Source organism: Varroa destructor, unplaced genomic scaffold, assembly GCF_002443255.2.
Source record: "Varroa destructor unplaced genomic scaffold, Vdes_3.0 BEIS01000001.1, whole genome shotgun sequence".
In the NCBI taxonomy this organism is placed as follows: domain Eukaryota; kingdom Metazoa; phylum Arthropoda; class Arachnida; order Mesostigmata; family Varroidae; genus Varroa; species Varroa destructor.
The window spans coordinates 28,638,284-28,664,888 of NW_019211454.1; the positions used below are offsets into that span (position 1 = coordinate 28,638,284).

The following is a 26,605-nucleotide window of genomic DNA, read 5'->3' on the forward strand; positions in this document are numbered from 1 at the left end:
CCCTACTAAGAGAATCCTGTATGTTGCAATTCACCTTAGATTACCTAAGAAGGCATGTGTCGATCGCTACTAGTTGGAGCAGTACAGTTGTTACTAGTATTACGCTAGCTAATTATGAGCAGAACGTGTAAATCCCAACGAAAGGGATCATCGCCGAAAGCCGTAGTACGAAAAGATAGTAAAGTAGGATATTTCGACCTAACGGATCCCGTCCCCTGTTGTTCTGCGATACAGGTATGCCAACAGAGAAAATCGCGAGGAGCACTGAAGAAGCCTTACTAAGTGGTGACAACATTAATTGGAATGGCTCAGAAGAACAAAGGCCAGGGGAGCGAAAGGAATATAGGTACAGGTGAGCTAAGGGAATGCGGCACATGCCGAAAGGGACTGGGAAGGACCGAAGGCGTGTGCCCCAGGCTTGATGTGGACCAACAATCCAAGCTTCAACAAGCGACCTTCTCCTATATGTATCCAGCCAACCGTAAACACCTGATTGGCGGTTTCTGCGACATTCCGCTGCCCAGAGTTTTTTCAAAGTTTCGATACAATTACGCTTGTCGCTCCGAAACCGCCGACCTAAAGCGTCCCCCGTCAGGATCGATGCTTTTTATACCCCATAAACTTCTCGACTCGACTATTACTTCACCTGCGAAAGTCGGATGCTAGAGACGTCCTCATTATTTCACTAATAAACAAATTTACATGTGACTTACTCCACTTGCGTGTAGCGCGATTTCATGGTCCAATGTGAGCTAACATTCCTGTAACAGACGTGGGAAGTCGATCAACGCCTTTTAAGCCCCATATTCATCATTGCAGCTTATAGTTTTATTCCGTTCATGTATATGTGTTTTATATAGTTACCCGTGACTGTTAGGAATTTATATTGGATCTACATTACTCTCTGACGGACGTTAGTTAGCCCGTGTCGAGGACGACAAAAATACGGCAGCCAACTAGTGTAACCGAAATTTAGTCTTTGCTTTTTCTACTTTATATCATTTCACACCGTTCCTGTTTTTCTAAACTGCTGTCGTCTACCTCGATGCACTGCCGTGGTAGTTGTCTCCATTGTTTTCTTATATTCGTTTCCCTTACGCACACTATTTTACTTATGGTTCCCGGTCCGCAAAGCGACCGAGGAAACACTTATATGATACACTTGGTACACCTTTAACTAATTTCGCATTTCCAATGCGCTCTCCATGTTTTCGTGATCTCAATCCACAAAAATGTTACTTTTACCCAACCTGACTTGATGATCAACTCGGCGCATTTTCCAGTTCTGATTTAAATACAATCAGCATAACCTTTCCCCTACCACTAACTTCTTGACTTTCTGTCACCGTATTGCCTATATGTCTCAAGTTCGTTCTAAGTTTACCGTTGGTCAGACAATTCAATCTCCTTTTTCTTCCGCGCTGATGTGCCTTTATCTGAGCAGTTCATAAAAACTGTTATGCGCCCTTGCGCGAAGGAGCCTTTTGTGCTGACCCATTTCGCTCACTTTCTTCGAAGCCAGACGTATCGGTTTTTCAAAGCCGACAGCAGACCCAGGCGTTTGTGAGTTAAACATTCCTATTGTGAATTATTTAGTAGAACCGCGATATCTTTATGTGGCGTGACCTTGACATGGCTAGTTCAGTAGAGCGTCATAAGCTTGAACCTGGGCCACGATACATTCGGAAGTTTAAAGGTACACTTTTTAAATAGCTCGAAAGGCAATAATGCCCAAAAGCCGTATCACTTTCATTAAATAATCACTCTTCACTTGTTTATCTATACTGATATAATGCACAGAGTGTCAGGAAGATCCGCATATCTGATTGCATGTTTAACGTTTGCAATAGAATAATGGCTTTGGGTTTCAAAAGAACTAATTGTAACAGCTAAGTACCAAAGGAAACACCGAAGTCGTTCACAGATTTTAACATTGTTCCGGCACTGTATTTTCCATCTAAAACACTTTACCTCGTGCTTAGCTGTACATGGCATATACTCCTCTCACAGCCGTTCACCAACGGCGACGTGTCAACCTGCTAATAATGGCCTCTTAGCACATGCAGTTACAAAAAAAGTTTCATTTTTCTAGGAAATTACGCTAGTAGCCTTAAGAATTCCAAAAGCAATTGTAATTTGTGCTAAAAACGATGTTTCGCAGTCTATAGTTTACGTAGGAAATTGACTGTTTCTTAACGTTCACAGTATCACTTCTTGTTCTGAACGAGCCTCATAACTACATCGTTTATCAGCTGAATCCACCCGAACGAAAATCTCCACATAGATGCATACATTCCGACTACGTATACACTGGCAAATTAAGATATTATCATTATTCGTCATGTACTCGGCTACGAGCTGAAACGGTGTCCCTCATTCGAAGTTTAGATACACTTTGCCATATCCTTCCTCTTCATCGCTTTGTCTCCTGCAGATACGCTATCATGGAGCTATAGATATTCAGTCATTCACAAAAAAACATCTCTCAGAGCATCAACCGAAGCTGAGGACTGGCACAAAGGCTTTAGCATTTATCGAACAAGATGAAGCTTCTCGCCACTTGCGTCCGCTATTTTTTTCTTTCTCTATTCTTCATTGCGTTGGAAACAGAAGACAACGGTCCAAAGCTATAGGCCGCTGCCTGGAAAAAGAACGAACCGAACTTGCCACCGTTCTACGCACGCCGTGAGCTTCAACCTAGCCATCAAGCGATCTGGAACTAGTCCCTTCATCCATCGGTCGGCCTGTTTGCGTGTTCAGCCGTTTGGTCGGTAGACACGCTTCTCTTGCCCTCAGGCTATCATTGGCTGCAACATATACACATCGAATCAGGTGCGAAGTACGCTTCGGCTTGTTTTAGCCGTGCAAGCCCTTTTGGTTGTTGCCCAGTTTATGTTCGGAGACCGGTAAAGGACCTGAAGTGAGTTAAAGGGTAGAAGGTTGGGATGAACAGCACCAACTCAACCTGAGATGGTAACGAAGGACTGATTGCTGGAGTGGCTATTTCTAATGCTCATAAGAAATTAGGACGAGCCATGGAACAAGGAGAACACAGACCACACGAAAGTTGGTACGTACGAACGTCCGTACGTACGCGACAGAAGTCACGAAGGCAACGCACAGCATAAGACGATTGTTGAGCGATCATCTGGTCAGGCCGTCCACATTCCGAGAAAGATCGTTCTGTGCAGTAATTTATGGAAACTTGACAGCTCATTCCCCTACTAATTCAGGGGAATACAAGCCCAACGCAAGGGATTTATAATCGTTGGCAAAGATGCATATATCAACTGATCAACTGTTTCAACATTCCCGAGGCACAAGAAACCATTAGCAAGGAGACACAGATAACCGTCTGTGCGTATAGTTGGATCTTTGTGTCAATGAAAAGTGGCCTACGTTAGCTTAATCTATCCAAGGCTGACAATAGACTGAGCGTTATTGTTAATTCACAGCGTCGTGTTCCCTCGAAGGTTTTTCTCTTCGCACCCATACCTTTCCGGTGTAAACTATAGTAACACAATTGAGTTGATATATTAGCTAAACGCGTTACACTTTTTGGAGTTTTGGCAAACTTTGAATGCTGCACAAACCCATTTGATCCAAAGCAAAAAATCTTTTAGTATCATAATAAGTCGACATCGCATCAGTCCCACAAAAAAATGCAAATGAAAATAGAGAATGGACACTTCGAAGTTCACCCATCATGAATAAAGCACGGCGAAAAACGGGGCCAAACATTTGTGAAGAATGGCTGCTGAAAACATCAGTCAACCTACCGTCACCGACGCTGCAGTACAAGCAGTGGAAACGAGCTGTTAGGAATCGTTTTCAACGTTTGCCGTTCGGCCGACCGCAGTAGCCGTCAAGCCCAATTCAGCTCCGCCTAGCTGACACAAGTTACCCGAAGACGACATTGATAGCACTAGACAGATTATTTCGTTGCGTCGCTGTGGCCTGATTTTCCATCACCGCACCATGCACCTGCTCTTCTCTCTTTAAGCTACATTGTAAATGACTGGCAGAACCAATGGTACGCGGTATAATGATAAATAGAGAGAAAATTAGCACTGGTCGTATCGTTACCAGCAGCGGTGTTCAATATGTTGCCACTGAAGCCCCTGTCATCAAAGGCTACTCATTTTTGCCTCTCCCATTACGGCGTCTCCCAGCGTAGTTAAGGAGAAGAGCATACGAGAAAGGCGAAGCCGGTATTTCACACGTTCGCTACAGAAAAGGACTTCGGCTATAAAGACAACGATGATACGCTCGTCTATAAGAAGTCCTCAAAGAGAATTGATAAACCCTATTGAATTTCTGCTTTCGGCCTGCTTCGGTCTGTGGAACTGTTTTGACTGTTCATATAATATAATACAGTAGCTGCAAGCTCGGGGGCGTAAACGAAACGGTGTAAGCAATATAACGACGTAGTTGTAATTGCTTGTTACGAACATGCAAAGGCGGGCTGACGAGGATACGTGGTAATATGTGCACGTACCAGTAAACGGAAGAGACGTGAGCTTCGGTCAGATGCTTATTAAATTAGTCCAATCAATATCGGCACGCAGGCAAACAGAAAATTAATTTTATGTTAAACATCAAGATGCACAGCATACACGTACTTTATTTTCGTGCCCGAAAAAGCAACAGTCACGATTGACACATCTAAACGTATTTGATTTCTATTACGTTACACTTGAATAAGTGTAACGTAATAGAGTGAGTAAGTGGAATATACCGCACCGCGGTTTCGCTAATGTCCACTTCAATTAGATGCAATACTTTCGTAAAGAATGCATTTGAAGGGCCTAGACATGTCTAACCATCATACTGGCTATACTCAGTTACATAAAAATGAGCCGTCTTGACAACTATGTGTATAGAGTTCATTTGTCCGGCTGCTCCCACTTATGTATCCATCAGATTAGACGGATGAAACGACAGCCCGTTTGGGGTGCTAGGATTAAAATGTGCCTGACAGAAACGTTTATCCACTTGTTCTAATTATTTGATTTGGCACAACTTGACCGAAAAAGTCGTGCAAATTGGAGAACCGTGGAAACGATCCAACACTTCAACGGATATAACTAACGCGAACTGAGCAAAAATTAGGTGATGCTTAATGACCAACTCCAATGTAGAGGGTGAAGTACTAAAGGGAAAAACGACTCAACTGGTTTCAGTCTTAATAATCCAGGTTAGGTGAATCCGATGTTATAATTTACCCCGGTGTAGTCCATAAGTAAGTAAAACGCAAAAGCATTAAAATGGTCATTATCGATTTAGAAAATCGCTCTAACATCATTTGCCATAAGCCTTAGGCTTCTCCTGACGGCCTAAGCAGCAAGGTATCATTTTCCATTACCGCTTATTGCAAAAAGTTGGACCGTGACGACGTGTGATGATGCCAAAAGTATGCCGTTTCTGCTATGACTGAAGTGATTATTCTTAGCTACGCTGCAAGTACTGAGCAATACTGCAACATGTCGTAGTAGAGTACGAAGTTCATGTAGCGCAGTGGCGATAGCTTCGGTAGAGTAACTGTGAAGAGGTACCTTTGCATACATTAACACCTGTTACTTATGTAGAGGCGTTCGTTAGCGATAAACGTAACTGACTAAATACTGTTGATTGTCGATTCTGCTAGAGCGCTGAGAAGAGGCTAGCTTAATCCCATTCCGTCCGACTCTTCTTCAGTTAGTTTCAGTTGAGACGAGCTACATATTCTCCCATTGCTATTGAATTGCTGGATGCATTGGCTTTGGACTGAAACGGACATGGCTAGGGTTAAAAATCATACAAGTCGAAACCGGCTGCAGCCGCTTTTTTCTTGCTGTGTCTGCATCGCAGGAGAAAGCCACAAAACAATGATAAAAAGCTTACATTTTTCTCAGTGAAGCGTACACACCGCAGTCGGTGTGTGTTCTTCAGATGAGCAGAAAGCGTCAACCAGCAGGATGAGTAGACAGCAGCAGAAGGGGAACAGCAAAAGTCTACTGCGGCCAATCCAGCAGCAGCGGTTACATTTATAGCGGTTGCCATTGATGTTCACGTACACAAGCCTTTGTGTGAGAGGAAGACGGGCGGGCAGAAGGGAATGAAGTTCACCAAGAGCTAAGGCGGGCCGTGGCTGTCTCTTTGATTAAAAACCACAACTCACGACGGCGGGAGCAGCAGAAGTGGCGCCGCCGCCGGCGGGTCCGTCACGGGTACGAACGTGGTGATGCTACGGATAGTTTGAGGAGCGGAGTTGCTCAGGGTATTGCGAGTAAGGCAGAGAGTTTAACGCGCGAAGCGTCGCCTAGTTGACTAGTCGGACGGAATGGGACGAAGGGGACGGTCTCCGTGGGGTCGGTAAGTCAGCGGATGGAGCAGTACGGACGCTTTAGACGTGATCAGAATCATCTGGTCGGGGCCAGCCAACTCCGAAAAGGAGGGGGATAACTCGGTCTTAGCAAAATTCAGCTAACAAATGCTGCTGTCGACTACGTTTCTTCTTTCCATTTTCTTCGCCCCAACTGTCTACAAATGAACTCACCTATCGGCGCCGTACGCCGTACTGAAGTCGAACGGCAGCCATAAGAAGAAAAACAGGGAAGTGGAAGCAGCGTTCTGGAAAACGGCTGAGGTCTTGCAGGGAAGACCTTATATACACAGTGTACGTTCGGCGTAAAAGGGGCGGACCGCACCTATTTCAAATTTTTTAGATCGTGGTCGTACAAGCATTATCGCTGTTGCTTTAATCACTGATTTCGGGACTGAGCAGTTGTCTTTACTGAGTAAATGTCGTAAGGGGAAACATTACACACCTACAATATTTGTCCGCTTTCACGCATGAACGCGCGAGGGTCATCTCTTTTTCACATGTAGTCTGCATTAAGTATAGATAGCAGATGTTACCTAATAATATTTTTTTTACTCCTTTTAAACAAAACTTAAGCCAGTTCGCACTTAAATTTGAGCATCAGTTTTTACCATTATCCATTGAGCTATTATCCTATTTTATTTCTTTTATTACCCCATTATTGCTGCACTCGATGTTCCGTAGCAGTTCTGCCATCATCACCCTGTTTCAGTAGGCCCGGTGCAGTTGGCTATTCAGTCACCTTACTTTAGTCCTTCCCCTACCTAACTTCTATTCCTGGTCCATATATTCTATCGCAAATATTAACTAACTTTATTGAGATAGCTAAATTTACATATAATATTCATATAGGTAATCTTATATTAATATCAGGCGCCTTAACAGATGAGTCAAGTGAGCAATGTAGAAACATCAACCGTTACTTAGAGCCAATCGCATAGAGTACCATTCTCGACTCTAAGGCAGAATATAAAAAGGAGAATCAGTCTACTTTCAAAACACAGTTTTGTATCTGTCCCGCTGTAGAACTCGACATAGTAACACTTATGTTATAAAATCCTCATCTTTGTTACACTTGCGAAAGATGCTCTTTCTGCTACTTTACATTAGCGGTTACATTTTCAGCATAAGAAAAGTCCTTCTCCAGATCTGTCTTGGTTATTTATTATGATGTTTTCGCAGCAGGCCAAGCCTAAACGCGCAAAAAAGCGCACAAGTCGCCAGGAACTTCTGGTGACGGTTTTTATATGACTATAGAACACTAATGATTAGTTCAAAGCATACTGCAAATCATAATGATATGAGTCGATAGAACCATCTATATATAAATCGAACAACCACAGAAGCCATTGCGTTTTAGACATTACGGCACATAGATACGCTATTATAGGAATTATAGATGTGGTATTAGTCTGCCATGTTATGGTTGGACAATTAAATCGACTCCTTAGTGTGATCATTTGCACCTTTCGGCACCTTCACTTTTGTTTGCCAACTTTTGTTTAAGAGTATTATTCAATTTTCTATTTTGCTGTTTATTTATTAACTTTCATTTATTTGAGTTCTTTTTCAAACAGCTGGTCACGGGACGTTTTTCTGGATTCTAACAATCTAATACTTGTACATGTCACAGTTCTGCCGAAATTTAGTACCTAAAGGCCACGAGATGTTCGAAATAAGTTGAGCTACATGTGGTTTAGAAGCGGTACCTTTAAACTAGTCATAAGCGGTTGAGAAACTACCTTGGTAGGTCAAAGAATAATATCTAAATATTTTAAACGGAAAAATTCATATTCGGCTCAGCGCAATCGACCTCTACCTACCTACCTACCTAATAATTTTCATTTCAGGAAGCAAGCTTGATATAAATTCTATTATCAGACTTGCGATAAATGAAGCCACTGCTATTCAAATAAGTGCACATAATTCAAGAATTAGAAAGTGGTTAATTTCCAGTTTACCAATGCGTAAATACTGAGTATTTTTTTGGCAACCTTAACATATAGGATTTCTTTGATCGCCTGTTTGATGCCTACCTTTTATTGTATTTTAATGTAGATATCATGCTAAATTAGGCAAACTACAAAGGCGACTAGCACCTGAAGCGCGATCTTTCAGCGCCTGACCTTTTGAGCGCATCTTCTCCCAGCCGACATCGACTGACGCCAGTAGTACACCATAGCGTACAGGAACGTTTGCATTATGAACAGTGCCCCCCTCAGTGCATACGCCATCACCATATTGTAATTATCATTTTCTTAAGCAAACCGAAGTTGTACTACGTGCGTTTTGCGCGTGTTTGTGTGTGTATGTGCGATGACAAATAAAAAATAACAGTCACCATATTGTCGAGACACGATCTCGACGAAGCATAGAAGCAGTGCGTTTCCCCCACCGCGAGGAGGGAAATGGGTGAGGGGACAAAAATATACCTCTGCCATATCATTGTTGCAATAGTGAAGCACGCTGAACGTTACGGCAGTTTTTGTTCCATTTCGTAAGTGTACCACTTGAGCGTCATCTGTGTATGCGTCTATCTTTCTATGAATGAGGCAAACCGGCTTGGTTATACCTCTTAGATAGGCACCAAGGCCTAACGCTGTCATTACCAAGACTGTACGTGGCTGATAGGTGGTGACGTAGTTCTTATAGAAATTTGCAAAGCTACGGAAAGAAAAAGGAAAGTTGGAAGTTGAATTGCATCGAGTTCAGTCGGAACAGTTTCCCCTACTGGTATAAAACTCTAAATTTGAACGCAGGGGAATATAAACGCGACTGGCAGCAGCTACGGTAAATGGCTGGATAGGTTTATTTAAACGTGTACAAGCCAAAGCACACAGAAGCCTGCACCCTTGGAAGCTACCGGAAATAGGCTGCTTTAGATGGATTTCCGTTACTTCGGTCACTTGCCTATATACCAATTTACCTATGCTGCTATGTATCTCGTCGGTCCAGATCCCTGTTTTTTGCGTTGTATGTACGCAATCTATAAAACAAATTCATATATTTAACAGTAGGCCTCTTCAAAAAATCCTAAAATAAGTTAAAAGTAAGTTCTGTATATATGTTTGTATGCGTATGAAATCTTCCAAGGATAGGATTGCGAGACAGGTTTCAAACAAAGATGCAAAATAGAAGTGCCTTGTTTTGTGGTTGAAACTAGGAAAAACTAAGCGACGGTCGTGTGACGCCATCGGAAGCCGCAATGATAGTGTCGAAGAGGAAAGTAGGCTTTCTAAGCGCTGCAGCAAGGTTAGTTAACTATAAAATGCATCTTTTACGTCGGTTTATTTTGAGGAAAATGATATGATAAGTGGGTCGGAATTTCTTATATCTACGATGGTACAGGACATCGTCTACCGCGATGATAAATCACCTGAGAAATAGTTTTTCTCTTTGGACTTGCCAATGTTTTAATACAGCGCTTACTATATATGTGACACCACTAGCAGCTAGACGGTCTAATAGGACCTCTCGTTGTGAAGAACAACTGGAATAGCAGGATTGACAGGCTCAGTGCTCACGCGAGAGTAGTCGCTAATCAATACGCTGGCGGCTTCACTTGGCGATCGCGAGAAAATGCACAGAAGGTTAGCGGAAGAACAAAACCCGAATGGTGAGGTTAATCTATCATCGATGTGTCAGCACCTATAACTAGTTAAAGGGCGTATGAAATAGATGTGAAAGTTCGTTTCGACGGTCAACAAAGCTGCTATATTTTTCGAATAGGTAATTAACTGTGAATGGACCCCCTCTCGTTCAGCTGGCGTTTCCACGGGATATTAGCTTGCCTTGTTTAGCAGCATGGACAGCGGCTGCGTTTGATTCGCGGAGAGAGCAGAAATAAAGGTCGACGAAGCACTGGGAACCCCGTTCGATATAAACGCGGTTCTGTGCAGATTTCTCTTCAGTTATGACCTGCCATGTACATTCAAATTCAAAATTTGAGCGAAATAACTGTAGATACCTCAGGCTTAGCTATAGACAAGATTTGTAGTGATAAACAGTGGTTGCGTCAACGCTATCTTGTACATGCGGTAACACCTTCGGCTGTTATTACACGCGCCGAGCGAAGTGATTCCAGTTCGCAATAGCGCGCAAAGATCTTGTTGAAGACTGAGTTCTACCCGAACTTGTGCAAACCATATACGCTGAAAGTGAGTAAGGAAGTTTAATTTTATCCTCTCAAGAAGGCTACATGTTTAGAAGAAGCGGCGTAGAAGACGAGAACACGAATAAACATTGCACCTTACAATTCGAAAGGATTAGCATAAGAATCAAATTCGAATAGGAAAGATAGCAGGCATCGGCAGGAGCATAACAATCTTCGAGTTACTGGGCTTTGTCCAGAAAATAAGGGGAAAGGAGCACATAGAAAAGCAGCCAGTAGACCCAAACAGACACATCGACTCACTGATTTGCACTTCCGTCAAATTAAAGGCTTCCGCAACAAAGCAATTGTGACCCGTCACATCATGTAGTTGTCACTTACACTCTGATAGGAAGCAGTTTCAAAAATGAATGATGACAAAAAATTAACGTTTAGGCATGGCTCTTAATAATGCCACTGAACTTGAATGGAAATTGTTACGACGTAATTTTTTGGTTTTGTTTAGTAAATACGCTGCAAGAATTTATATCCGTATAGGAGTAGGGGAACATAAGATTAGCGGTTGAAGTCAGTAGCTGTTGATGTTTCCGCAGAGGTTACTTTGCCTCGGCTGTTTTCCGCTCGCGCTGTGGGCGTTTGTTGCCGATGACGTGGTAACGAGAGGTTCAATCTTGATCGCTCCGGAGCCAAAAAAGCGCTAGCGCTGAGGACGTCCACGCACGTATCAACGAGACCAGCGAAATGAACTGCATAGGCTTGATCCGCGCCCATCAGCCTCAGCTACACTGGCCGGGTTCAGACAGGCCAGTGATGATGCTGGTGAAGGTAGTTGCGGAGGTAATAGCTACTGTGACAGGCGGGCAGTAGCCAAGAGCGCTGAGTCAAGGATGAGAGAAGAACGTGGAATGACAAACCCAACTTTTTTTGTGTCGTGCTAGGGAGAACTCGTATAAGTGAGCGATACGTTGGGGCTCTCAAACTAAGAATTTAGAACGGATACGATGCCAAGTGATGCGCGAAGGAGATCAGGTAGAAAAACGGGGACACCAAGCCAAGGAAGAAGAGGGATGAATTCGGCGGGAGCGATACAGAACAACAGGACAGGAAGGCCTGACAGTGAGAAGCACAAGGAGCAAGTGGGCCATCGACTACAGCGAGAGCAGGATGCGATCGAGACACCCCCGCCGGCAGCAAACGTAGCAGAAACAATAAAATGAACTTACGCTAAGAATGGCAAGGACACAGCGGCGTGGTCTGAACGCGGAGAGGATACTCGCAGCGAGAAAAAGGGAGGCCGAGGGAGAGAGGTGGCAGGCCGCATATGAGGTAAGTTCGGTTTCAAGGGGAAGCGAGCGAGCGCAGAAAACGCTTCGATAACAGCAAGTGACGGCCAGCACAGCGCTCAGAACGCTGCTGAGCACGGCACGTTAAGCAACAGAGCGACCGGTTTGGGCGGAAACAAAGGGCCAGCGAATTTCAGGCTTCACAAAATAAACACAGGCGCCACTCGCATTGGGGGCAACGTGTCGATTTAACGCGGACGTAACCACATGTAAGCAATTAAATCTTTGTACCACTTAAAGAAGGAAAGGTGTAAGTGCGAACTAGAAAAGGTTCTGGAAGGGCAAGTAGGAAGATTAAATGGAAGTAACCTTAACCGACACAAAGAACAAGATAAAGCCTAAAGATAACGTAACATCAATAAAGGAGAGTGCGAATCTAGGAAGATATTGCCGAAACGGCTCGTTCGAAGCGATCTTATATACCGAAATATAACGCTCTACTTTTACGAGCAGACACGATTATGATTAAGAGAGTGCTACATATATATATATATATATCGCATAAACTGTGTCACATATATTTCAGAACACGTTCGCTTCAGGTTTTAGGTATTATCCTTGCTAATATGTATAGCTATTTCTAGACATAATCGTAGGTATTGAATGCGCAAAGTGTTGGTATCACAAAGGTATAAGTGTTGGTATATAAAGGTAAAAAACGTAGTAGTAGTCAATAGCCAGTGAAGTTAGAGGCAATTATTCTGCGAAATATAATAATGAATGGGCTTAGCAAGCTTCACAGTAAACATAACCAAGTTTAGCTAGTCTTATCCAGTGACACATAAGAAACTGACACATATATGGAGCAAAGTGGTGGCTTAGCCGCTGGAGCTCAAACTCTTACAGCAACTGGATGGTAAAAGCGAGACGGTGACGCAGCTGGCGCCCACTCGACTTCCGTGCCGACACGCTACACTAGGGTGATTGGCCGGCGGCCCTCGAAGCGTGATATGCCACAGATAGATGATCCGTGCAAAGTGCGAAGCAAGGAACAGCAGGCTTAATGATGCGGTGAACTCTGCTCCGCTGGGAGGTAAACAGCCCCGGCCGCAGAGTTGATGGATCATCAGGTGATCACCAGGTGTCGTCAATCTACAGGCAGTAACGGGCGGACGTTGGGTGAAATGTTCCGCGTCCCAGCTTGTGCTGCTATTGCTACTTAGAATTTAACTAGCTTAAACCCCTCTAGACTACGGCAGCACCGAAAGTGACAACACCGTTGACAATAATGCTTAGCCTTTGCCATCAGCCGAGTAAATCTTTGTATATGGAGGTAGGTACATTCATTAGCGGATCCCTAGGGGGTCTGAAACCGATAGAATCGCTGTCAAACGTGACGACAGTACATCATTTGAACAAAGGAAGAGACACTGGACTGCAGTTAGCAGCATCAGATTCGTAAACAGTAGTGAAAATGCTTTGGTGAAAAAGATCAGTGGCTAATTTATCGGGGTAAAATCTGGCAGAGATTGACCAAAAAATAGTAAACGCGAACAAAATTGCGTTTTACTCCAGTGAATTGAACATTGTTAATTCGGTCAAGTCTGTAGACACATCGGAAACAGCAAGTAGTACTAACTCTGCCCTTAAGGTAGAGGCCATGAGACTGTCAAGGCAAAATACTAATCAGCAAATGTGTTAACCTGCTCCAAGTCGGAGGGAAGAGCAAGCGTAGGGAACACGAAATTGTTGAAAAGACTAGTGATCTTCTAACTGAATATTCATCTAACAAAAAAAGTAAATGCGAACCTTTGAAGTTAAAATTAAATAGTTATTCTCAGACGCTTGCCGGCCTTATTAATTCAACGAGCTAATGCGAGACAACTAGAGGGAAACGAAGCAATAAATGGTATGACCATCAATTTTGCCATCCAACGTAATGATGAGAGTGAACTAATTAACTTAAGCTAAGGAGGGTTATATGTATCGCACACACGTATCGTTTAAAAGTGTTCAGTTATCAAAAAAAAAAAACGTCGGCCTCTTGCGTTGAAGGTTGTGGCCCGGTTGGTCGAATCGAATAGAAGATCAAGTATATCGGCATCATGATCTAACATGGTAAACGCAAGACCTTTCAATCAATAGCATGATAGGAGAAATGTTATGAATTGGAAATAAACTGTTTTGGAAATAGCCACTCGCAGATATGCTGTAAGCACACTTGATCTACATGCTTTGAGTCTCACATCTGGTACTGCCGTTAAGTAGGCGGGCTTCAAACGGACCAATTAATTTGAAGAGTATTAAAATTATCGACTGATATAGTTGTGAGTCAGCGTTGAAATAGACACTACTGGAATAGATACCACGCGCGAAAAACACTGATATATTTAAGAAATTTTCAGCCGGCCGGCGTATTGGTTTGCTCGAGAGAAAATACGAACCATGAATTCTATTTGAGAAATCTAATTCTTGCCCAATAGAGTGTAGAATCGGAAAGGTCTAACAACTTTTACATACCTATGCTTCACAGATACTTCATCGTTATTGAAACAATTGCCCAAATAAGTTTCTTTTCTATTTACATTAGAGTTATTATGAAAAAAACCTCCTTTTACTCAGCAGAGCAAAATACGTTTATCGAGCATGGTGTTTTCATATCAATTGCTCGAAGAGAACAATTGGATAACTCCGTAAAGTAACAGAATAACTCGAATAACGCACTGGAATTATTAAAACAAGATAATGGAAGAACTGCAGCCAGAAAATTACTAATAATAATAGTTATGGCCAGCTACGCTCGTGTCAAACGCACTTAAACCAGTCTAGGGTTAATTTAAAGGGCGACGGACTCGGAGCAGGTATGAGGCGTCATTGCTGGACTGGCAACGGAACGTGGCCCATCAACACAGGCGCGCCCGTAATACGGTGTGGTCATCGGCTTTGATAGAACCGGCGTTGTATACTTTCAATGGCAAAGCTTACTAATTTTCGTTCAAGCCTGCCTCTGTTTCCCATGAGAGGGTGATGGCTGTGCACATCCTATTTTAACTAAGCAACTTTCCGTAAGTGTGCATCTTGCATCGATACCCCTATCTAGGTAATGTTATATATATGCGACTATCTGAGCTAGAGATTCTAGCTCTGGAGAGACTAGAGTTCCGGACAAGTTACATATCGTATTTACCCTTCGAGTAAGAAGGCGCCTCACTAGATTAGAGCTAACGTTAGTTATATACGCGGCGCTTGAATAGTCTTTCGTTGACGGCTATGTCTATATTCTTGTTTAGGAACAGTACATTGCTGAGAGGTACGTAATCATTATTTAATCCGTATATCTAAAAAAAAATTGGTTCTAGAGGACGTTTTTGACAAGAATTTAACTATAGCCCTACATGATTTCACATCGTGATCCCGGTAAAAAGTATACTGTGCTCTATTTATCATTGGTTATTGGGACATTTGATTACGATGCTTCCAATGCAAAATCTTTGTTCAGCTGACTGATATTATATGTTGATGATCCGACCATTTGTGCGTTTTATCGTTTCTCAAATCCTAGTTCATATAGGCTGATTCTATAGCCACATATAATGTAACGCAGGATTACTACGTACGCTGCATAATAGGCAGAACTTTTTTCTCATTTGATTGTCTAATAAATGGCTCTTGCAGATAGAGCCTGCCACTAAAAGTCAGGAAACAAGTTCCTGAGCCAAGAGGACGAAAGAAAATCAACAACGAAGACGATGACAGTAACAACGGGCTGGTGCAATCTTTCATTATAATTACGGATAGTATAGCCTTGAAACAACCCGCTCCTGATGCGACCGCCTTTGTCTTAGCTAATATTCAGTTACAAACCTACACAACACAGAGACGGGCAACGGGGGCTCCCGTATACATTCACTGTACTCGCCGGGGCTAAAGAGTTTGCCCTAGTTTGTTGAAAGACGAAATAGCGGGTCTTAAGGGAACACCGACACTTGAAGAGGAGGTGGCAACAACTTCGCTGGCTCTGGCGACCATAGCAGTAAAGAAAGGAACGGATACCGCCAAGATGATAGCCGTCTCGTCGTCATCGCTTTCGTAGACGTTCCTGCTGTCAAAGTTGTTGCTGTTGGTATTGTTGTTGTTGTTGCTGTTCGTATTGTTGTTGCTGCTAGTGCTGTTCTCGCCTAGAAGTAGCATCGACATCAGTAGTGTCATGGACTGACTAGGACGGCGGTCATGGACTGTCTCATCCTCCCACCGCAACGACCCCACGAGAGCGAGTAGTTTGTTTCCGAGCAATAGCGGAAGAAACAAGAGTCAAGCGCAAACTTTTGTTTGCACCCCCTGACGGAAAAGACACCCTGAGGGCTTTAAGTAGGCGGGGCCGAATCGGCTACACTTGCGGTGACGCCCGCAGCAGCGGCTACCCCAAGACGGTCTGACCGTCTTGGCCTAGTCGTATTACATCTGTCTAGTTCACTTTCGTTTCCTTTTTCTTGCTTAAGACGCTTCCTCTCACGCACAGACAACCCTTACACCACTTAGGAGAGGGTCTCTCGACCGCTATAGTGTACGGCACACATAGCGGCGGTGATGCTCATTCTTTACAAGAATCTGTTGCCTCAATTCCACGGCATCTCTATATCTCATCCTACCATCTACTCGCTCTCTCTCGATGTTTCACTTTACTTCTTTTTCTTCCCCGCCAGAGCCTTTTGTTGCGTCTAGCGCTGTTACAAAGCGAACTTAGCGAAAAAGAAGTTCGACAGTGCAGGTGTCCGATGCTTTTTTTCCTTCTACGACTACCATGAAGGCGACTACAGTCGCTACTACAACTGACTACCGCTATCGCGATATTTATGAAGTTTAGCTGGCTGGCTGGCTAGCTGCACGGGCTAGAAACACGGCCGAACGCGTTGGCTTCATCCGTTGTAATATTGTAACTATATCAGCTGGTAGCGACGGAAACAAAGCGACAGAGTGAGACTTATTTAGAAAAGGCAAAAAGCGAATAGGTGTTGAAGGAAGGCGGACTCATCAGCAACTTGGGTGGATAGGCGCAGACGATCCAGGTCACTACCAGGCCCGGACTCGTGGCGTCTGCTTTTCATACATTCGGACGCTCAAATACATACTAGGCTTTGATACCAAAGTCTTGTCTGTGCTAGACAATGAGTAAGAACCAACAAAGGAAAAACAAATGTTGGAATTAGTTGAATCGAAATAAAAGGATAAATAAAGATCCGTAATGAATTCCTTTGCGTTTCTGCCGTTCAAGCTTCTCACCTCGTTTACAATTTGTCTGCCTACTATAGAATTTTTTACCGTCTTGTGTCATAAAACTAGTTATCCTCTCTGTGCAGTGGACACAAAATAAAGGCTCCATTATCTACAGATATAGCATTACCTACGTTAACAATCTGCTGCTCGGCGACAAGCCAATTAAAACGACCGATTCTCAAAACAACTGTTAATTTTATAATTAAACGTAGATTTTCGATGGTGTTTCGATAGCGTTATACCACTTACAAATGTGAGCTTCTAAAAGAAAAAGTTACGAACGGTTAAATTGGCCAGCGATAATAAGTTTAGTATTAAAAACGAATGAACGGTGGAACAGGCCTCCTCTTTTACAACAAAAGGCTAATCCTAATTAAAAAAAAAAACTTTAAAATTTTGAATCAAGTTCCATTGCAATTAAGTGCGATGATGTTAGATAAAACAAAACCTATGCGATACCATCTGGTGCTTGTTTGGAAATGCTTACGACAGACCGTATTGTTTATTAAGGATCAGTACAATTGTAACACAGGTTGCGTTTACTGGTCTTGAAACTCGTCTGAAGGGATGAGGTCGTAAGTAAGTGGTATGTCGCTAATTATAAAGCAACCCTTCGTCCACTATGTAAAGAAGGTTGGGAAATTCTCTTTTCCTTATCGACTCTGTAGGCGTCAGATCCTGACCTCTACCATGGCTAATCTAGACCTTTTAGTAAACATTTCCAGTAGCAAGTCAGAAAGGTGAATGTTTAGGCGAAACAAGCCGCGACTCCCAAGCGGCTGCAAATGATGGTATATGCAAGCCACATTAGAACAACGAAGTTTTATCTATTTAATAGTAGGGACCTTGCAATGTCCTATTTTTTGATTACTTACTCACCGAGAGGTTGTTCGCATAACTATCTTTGTGCTTATTAACTTTAACAACAATTTTTTTAATGCATAACTTCTAAACAAATATTTTAGTGAAATTGACCACTGCTAGGATGGTTTACATATGTGCATAAGCTTCACTTGTTTTCAAATATGGGATATTATATTTGTACTTAGTTCACATTATGCGTATGGAAAACTGTATAATACATGTTTATACAGAACTGGTTGAAAAGTTTCTGCTTACAAGTTGAGACACATGTTTGTCTGTGTATGTGCAGGTGTTTGAGTCATCAGACAACGAATCTCGGCGACTCGTGCTGCCTGCCAACAGATGAAAGCACTTGATCATGCTTGACCCCACATGTCCGGGCTGCGCTTGATTATGTCGGCTGGTCGTAACAGTGTGCCATGGTGGCAACAATGAATTATCGTGAACTCTCCCCCAGTAGCGGCATTTTCTTCTAATCCATTTTAGGAAGAATCTGAACGTGTCTCTGACGTCGCCGGACGACATTCTGGGCGGCAGCAGCCCGCCCGAGCCACACGTCGATTCACTACCACACATTCAGTAAATAGCACTGCCAGTAAAGGTCGCCAGGCGTGAAATTGGCCTTTGTTTTGCTTCTCTTTTCCGTCAAAGTCCGTTTAAGTCCCATCAGATCTTACCGCAGAGCTTGCGCACGGGCTCCGCAGACTGGTCACTTGCGTTTACTTGTAGTGATGAACTTTCTAAGCTGCTAATGCTAATATAACAGCTAGTAACACGAAACGAGTGTTAGTAAAGTACACACAAAGACAGGCTCACTTACCTATATAGATCTAAGGATAAACAGCGACGCCTGGAGGCCTAACTGTTTCTCTAGGCCGTTCAACGTACGCCGCCGGCCTACCGTAGCGAGTAGCGGAGCACAGAGTTGTTACTCATTTGGCACTCGCAGGAATGAGGTACAAAGAGCCTGTAACTTACGGAGGTTGGCTGGCGAAAACGGATTAAGTGGTTGTACAGAAGGAACACGGCGAAGGTTGCGTAGCTGAACGAAGGCCCAGAAAAAGGGGTTGGAGGGTGAGTGAAAGAAAGTAAATGGGAAAATCTGTGTCGAGGTGACGGAATACGGCGGCCGAGCTAAAACAGCGGAAACAAAGAGAACGAGATGATAGCCATCGCAATGATGTGGTAAAGGGCGAAAAGAGTGAAGAGAACGGGGAAAAAAATATGAGCATGAATAAAGAAGGAAACTTTTTTAAGAAAAAAAGAGACGGGAAACAACACAAAAGAAGTCAATGAAAGGAACATAAGACAAGGGGAGATATAACAAACGGCTATAGCATTAAGGGAGTAGAGAAGTGTTTGAGGAGAAAGGTAGGCAATTCTAAAAAGAACGCGTGTTTTCATACATTCCCTGAAGAAGAAGACTAGGAAAACAAAGGAAAAAGTCGTATATAAAGAAATATATACGGAAAGGCATGAGAGCACGACGTAATGGGAGGTAGAGAACTAAACCCTAGCGCCAGGATGGAGTAGTAATAGTTCGGCGTACTTCAGTAGAGCAAAGACAAAAAGGCTGACAGCTGGTGACAAAACAAAGAAAAGGAGGAGCGGTAAACGTCACGGAACCTTACAGAACAGAAAAAAATGACGTTGTAGAAATGCAGCGGAGAAGCGATAAATTTCAAGACAAGGCTTTGGAAGGGAAGAGCGCTATAGCAAGCACAAAAAAAAATTGTAGCGACAATAAAAGATCAAACGAAGCGGTCGGATAATGATTTTTGGTGTGTAATGCCAGAAAACCTGAAAATAAACGTGGTAAACAAATAGCCCCTAATTTTATGTATCCCAACCTATGTATCTCTTCAATTTGACTGAAAAGGCCGATTACCTATTTAAGAATTTACAGAACCCTAACAAATTCAACCAGATTCACATGCATTTTGATCATCATAGTTAATTAATAATAAAAAGTGTTGTAAACGTGCAATATTGTGCAAATGGAAATCGAAATCCTCCATAGACCGAGACATATTTTACGTATTTACGTATATACGGTAATTTCCAAGGAGCGATTATGCTCGTTCTTAGTGGGTAGGTCCAGGTGAACAAAAGAAAATTTCATGAAGAGAAACTTCGAGCTTGGAAAACTTATTTCCATGCTTAAAAATCTGTGTTGATTTGCTCCAAGTCGGCTATAATCTCAGACATCTCCGTCTTCGACATATCAACGAATCATGACTATTTCGAGGATAAATATAAAACAAAGTACAGTTTCGAAAAAAGAAACGGAAAGCAAATCTGGTTAATCACTAATTAAAGAATACTCGTGGTGATGAACAAGCAGACGATACCGATGCACAGATGAGTCTCACTTATGTGTGCTGTAGGGGACACAGAACAAGCTTCTATTTGGCCAGCTAACATGCGCTTTAAATGGTAACTTCCTTTAGATTTGGACTACTGCTACCGCGGGTCATGACACACGCTCATATGCGTTAGACAACCTGCGCTATATCAAAGTGAAATATGCTCTATTTAAGGAAATGCTTAATAGGGGATAGATAGCACAAAACCGGACTGCTGCAAGGAAATGGTAAGCTCAAGAATGCTTAGCCAAAGGCCAGTTGATGGTAAAAATGCTTGAAATGTCAGATGCTTTGCTAAGCTTTCAGAAAAAAGGGCCGCTGCGTCAGTAAAACTAAACCTCTACAATCACTACGCAAATTGAAATAGCGTCCTACATAAAAGCTACTTTGTAACGGAACAAATTTGCTTAACTAAGGCTAAAGGCTAAAGGTTGACACTGTTATTAACCAATGGTAGCGCAAACAAACTATCATACTTCGAGGTAACATTAGCTCGTCTCGACTCTGGCGAAGTTTTTTCGGCGAAGTTTTTAATGCCTACCCGACCGGATGTCAACTCTGTATCAAGAGATACTGTCTATTAAGAGCAAATTTAATTTCAAAATGTGTTGTTCGGAACTGAGCATTTTCTATATGGATCTCGTTCTCTTAGAAGAGCCATTTCGATCACTCGACATTTTATCGTATGATCAATATCTAGGGTTTATAAAGTAAGCGAACTTTTAAATAGTTCTCTGTCCAGAATCCAAACTAAATCGAGGATTAAATAGTTAACGGTGACTATGCCACCTGTAACAGCTTGTTTATCTGTAAGTAAATAATTTTCCTATTCGTTATGAATCTGTATGCCTTTGACGTTTACAGGTGCAATCTGTTTTTTGCAAAACCTCGTAGCCCCGATCGTGAACAGCCATTCTGCTCCTTTTTATATGACTCCTGCTGAACGAAATAAGTTCATGTTACGCCACGGTCGTCTGACTCGCGTTTACCGTATGTTAATTTTTCATATTGAAATTGCTGCTACTTACGTCATTAGTATGCATCATAAATTAGAGCAATTTATGGTGGGGAGATTGTTGATCCATAAATGTATTTCTTTGTGTTATGATACTAATATCTTGTTACTTTGCACGCCCTTAAATGTTATTACCTAACCACCATTGCAGCACGCTGCGTAGCACCAGCATATATATATATATATATATATATATATATATATACAGATATATAAAGTAAAAAGAGAACGCCAGCGGCAGGGGGATGAAAGTGCGAGCTTAAGAGCAAGCCAGTACGTGTATTTAGGGAAATAATTGCCCCGACATCTACAAGCCACCACTCTATATCGCTTTATTTCTTCTGATTCTGCTACTTGTCGTTAGTGCCCTAACAATTTACTTGCCATGGATATATATATATATTTATCGAGTTTCTTTCACGCTATGCTAAGTGTCACTCTGGCGTCATCGCTAGCCCCGCTCGCCACGCGGAGTCGCCAACATACTTTGCCACTCAGTTACGACTTTTCCATATCCATCCCCTTTACGAATTTGCGTGATTGAACGAGTGATTAAGAAACGACTATAAAAACTTGTCCATTCTGTCACTGTGGCGTAATCGAACAAGCCGAAAGTGGATATATGCTGATGTAACGTTAGCGTTCGCCAACGTCCGCTATGGTTAATGAAATACAACTGCTTGTGACCCCCGCATTTCTACACCATCCTGTCACACCGCCTCCGCCAACCGCCCGTTGTTGGTGTATCCACGGGCTTTGCATCTGATTTGGCATTAAGTTAACAGAGCCAGGGCAAATAGAGGATGTGAAGAAATAGAAGTATAAACATGGTGAAGAAATTTTCGTTGACAGTGTACAACGAAGAGAGAGAAAGGGAGAGAGGGGGCTAGGAGGAGGAGAACGAGAAGGAAACCTGTCGAACCTGCCATAGAGGCGAGTCAGGCACGTAACAAGGAAGACAGACCCGACTGGAACTGGAAGGCGGTCTCTTCAGGACAATGCCGCTCACGTCGGCCTACCAATTACAGCCGCCATCCGTCACAGTAGCAGCATCCTGCAACGGAACAATAGCCACCGCGCAAGTGGCTCAAGCAGCAATAGAAGAGTATTGCGAAGACAACAACCGCAGCTTCACTGACAGCAGCAAAAGCAGTAAGCCAAACGAAGCTTGTGGACACCCAATGCCGCCAGTATGGACTGCCTACAACATGCAGCTACGTTATATCCTATTACTACGTTACTAATTCTCTGCCAGGTGCTCTGAAGGAACAATTCGTAGCGAACACAAACTCATAGAAAGGGAATACAGGGCTAATAATACCACTGTCTCCCAGTCTTCCCTCACGGGGACGATGCTACAAGAGGGAAAGCGGTAGTCGCGAAAAGAAGGAAACAAGTAAAAACGGTTGTGGCCTGAAATATTTCAAAGAAACGTAGGAAAAATGATAACATTAGTACTCATAATTAAGCAGCGCCTAGGCACGTTGTGCCTCGTCAGAGGCCACATAAGGTCAGAAATCTGCTACCACTATCATCTTATCCATACTCTTGCCTGCATCTATGGAAGTTCATAGTTGAATGAGCGAAATATACTCACTAAGCTCGGGTTCAGCTTGAGTATTGGCGTAGTCGTCAATAAACAATAGATCAACCGTACAACTTATCGTGCCAAATTCGCAGCTAGTGTGCTTTGAGCGCACCTATTGGCAGCAGAGTGAAAATACGAAAATATAGTTGTTCTGGAAGACGTTGTGCTTGGATTCAGTGTCCTGCAGGTACACCCAACAGGTTACAAAAGAGTCTCCCATAAAAAAAACTTGCGATAAAGACGCCCCAGTTTAAATGGCCCTCTTCGCCGTTGGATATTATTAATAAAATAATTGAAGTAAAGCTCATCTGCGGTCCTGTTAAGATGTAATGCACCGGTTGTAGTGGTAGTACTGCAAGAACCAGTACGTCCTATTATAAGGTGCTTAAATTGTAGTGTGCGCAGTATCATGGATCAGCGTATACTTGAATGATGGCGGTTTCAGCGTATTCAAGCATTTTTTGTTGTCTTATTATAGCTAAGTGTGTATGCAGTAGATGGCTGGCTGGCTGACGCAGTAACTGCTGGCCTGCTGAGGCCACGTCTGGTCAGTAGCCATATCCGTAGGTAACTGCACAATGAGAACCACCCTAACGTGGCTTGTATGTCCATTAATTGATGACCAGCGTCACCTGAGCGAAATGAAAGGCTCCTGAACGAGATTAGTTGCTACGAATCTGCTTGTTATCGAAGGCTTACCACATAGACCAAACGGGATCATACGATGATAATTTTCTCTGTCAGTGACGATCGAAGAGTGTACCTTCCATATTTTTATCTCTTCAGCTAGTCCACAGCCAGCTTTAGCCTGACCTAGCTGTATTGAAACATTAAATCAATTTTAGGTTGTCGAAACATTTAGTTGCGAATATATAATTTCAGTCTCTATGGTTCACATTGCCGCGAACATATTTCAACGAGAACCGAAATACTGCATAAGTCTTCTTCTTGACCTTTTCACGCGGTAGTGTTGTATTCGAAGGTCATAAAGAAGTATCGTAGTTTACCCACACTATAATTTTTTGATGGTCAAAAGGAATTACTAACATCACAAAGCTTGTATTTGCCGAACAAAACAAAGTTGCTAATCGAGTCTACATAATTAGAGGCCGAGCTATAAAGTAACCAGAGTTGAAATAGTTTGTGTTTAAAATAGGTTGCCATATGAGGTTATTTTTGGAACAGGTGAACGATCCACAATGCAAGAAAACAACTCTTATCCCTTTTGTGTGGTGTTAAACTAATATATAACAAATCTCAAGATCTACTGTTTCTTTTGATGACGCACCAGTCGGCAAGCTAGGATACGCTGGTACAGACGAGTCCGCATAAGTGTTTCTGCTTGTGACAGTCACTTTACGGCATCGTGTGCTAGTTTCGGTTCCAAAAACCGTGTCTAAAGCGCGGGATTTTTGTGGCTGGCGCTCTAAACTAGAAATCATATTCCGACGCGATATATGCCTCTTCTGCAACGCCCATCATTTGAGACAACTTATAAATGTGTACGGTGCGTAAGGGCTTTTGGGGACTGGGGTAGCTGCGGAGCAGGTAGGGTATTGATTATCGGGATTCTCTCCTCTGCGACGAGTTCCAGTCGGTTGATCGACGAGCCTCGGAGTATATAACTGAGCATGGGTCATGGGCGAACTGTAGACTGCTTATAGTGAGACTGAGGGGCCTTAACGCTCTATTTGTGGATTCGCATTGATAGAGCCTTGCCAGATTACGGCGCCAGAGGATAGGAAGAAGACTACATGAGTAACGTTCACATAAACAGTATGGCCCGAAGCTTTCCGCATGCGGCCACCGGTGCAATTGCGCCGAACAGAGTAGCCCATGTAGCGATCTTGTGTTCGGCAGTATGTTTACGAGGTTAGAAAAAAAAGAAAGAGAGTCGAGTGACCATTTTTTTAAAAAGGACAACAAATGATCTTAATAGCTTTAACAGCCTCAATAGTTCGTCTTCCTTTTACTTTACGAAATGTTTAGGTCCCATAGCTCATAGATTAGTCCTGTGAATGTACCTAAAAATAACTATAAAGGTCCTTGCCTTAGTGTGGGTGCATTAGTGTTACAAGATTGGCTCTCGCAAAAGAAGGGAGGATACAACTAAAGTAATGTTTGTTTTTGGTTCGAGAACGTACCGTAATAGATTTGCTCTGCGCCATTGTATACATCTTAAGGATGTTTCCTTTGATGCATAAGCGTACTGATATATAGGTTCAAGCCTAACATCATCGACCATACTTAGAAATGCAATAGAAATGAAGCTAGAATCAACCAACAGTAGATCATCGCCCAGAACCCGCAAATAATCAGGAGCTAAGATTGTGTTGTAGCTTCGAATAGATCTTTACAAACAAACAAGTCATTTCGTTACCTCTTTTACCGTATATGTACGATATCCCTTTTCCTAAAGCCAACCCAATCTATGCCACCTGCCTGCAACTCTGGCTTGCAGCACTTGGTTAGCTAGACCGTCTAGGGAATCGTATGTTCGTGTCGTGTTAGGCTTTCTTCCATCACCTTTCTTTGGAAATCTATCTCATAACATCACAAGCAGCTAAAGCTGCCCCAGTAGAGCGAGCAGCGACAACAACAACAACAACGCTACAGGTGGGCGCCGCACCGCCCTCTTTTTGGCTTTTCCGAACCGACCAGCGGGAACAGCGTCTTAATGATAGGCACATAGAATACTCACAGCTATTCATAGCTAGTCCCGATGGTGTGTTTATTATTGTGCATACCCCCGCTCGACATTCGCTGTCCCCATTATGTCCTATCTATACTCCTTCCTTACAGTCGCTGTCGCACCAAGCCTAAGCTCCAAACGTTTTCTGCCCTATGGATTTACATAGCCTACTAGAAGGATTCGTTGATGTGTATACTACGACACGACTTTTACTTCGATGTGCATGGTGGATAAAGTAAGTGGTGAGAAAGGACAAAACGAAGTACCCCCTTGCGATTGGAAGCGAGCGGTAAGTAAGTAGGAGCCTCAGTAGAAGAGTAGTAAGATGCGCAGTAACACTGCCAATTTTGCGAAGTATGGTCCTGCCTTTCCTTTACCTGCGGCTACAGTAGTGGTAGTCAGTTGTCCTACCCCCTTCAACCCGCTCCTGCTATGCAAGGGTTCTCGGCCATGGGAACCCCCTCTTGCATGCGTAGTCTATATGTGTCTATAGAACGGTGCAAGATAACAGCTGTCCCGTTAGATGGTGCATGTAAATTAGCCTCGGAAGCATTAGCTACTGAAGTGTCACCCCTTTATACACACACCGAGAAAAAAAAAAAGGCACAAACTCTAAAATGCAACTAGAATCATTTTAAGTGACAAAATTAGATAAGAAGTAACTCGAAGTATGAGTATCGCATCGTAGAAAGTTGGTGATAACCAAGATATGAAAGCATTTATTTGGAAAGTTAGCGGTCGTTTTCTTTGCATGACGGTACGTATCATATCGTAAGCAAAAGATCTATAAAATGAAATTGAAGGATAGTATCGGTAAGTTGTTTTGTTACCTTTAAGATCATATCCTAACCGTCTACGTCTGGCTAGGGGACCTCTTTTCTCATTGGTTTATCTAAGCCAACTTGATAGAAGTTGGCTCGTTACAATGCATCGACAACAACGCTTACATGCCACACACGGCCTATCACAGGAACGCCTACAGTACATTAATCATGAGACATGGTAAAAATGGGAGCAAGGAAGAATACTAAGAGGTGTGCAAATAATT

General features: G+C 42.8%; 1 long non-coding RNA gene across 1 annotated transcript in view; it reads left to right on the plus strand.

Annotated features, from left to right (window-relative positions):
• Nucleotides 1-230: 230 nt before the first annotated feature.
• The window catches only part of LOC147758475 (uncharacterized), a 47,459-nt gene continuing 21,084 nt past the window's right edge, over nucleotides 231-26,605 (plus strand). The window contains exons 1-2 of the long non-coding RNA XR_015328119.1: nucleotides 231-352; nucleotides 21,127-21,252. This is a non-coding gene — a long non-coding RNA (uncharacterized LOC147758475). The remainder of the gene's footprint in view (nucleotides 353-21,126; nucleotides 21,253-26,605) is intronic.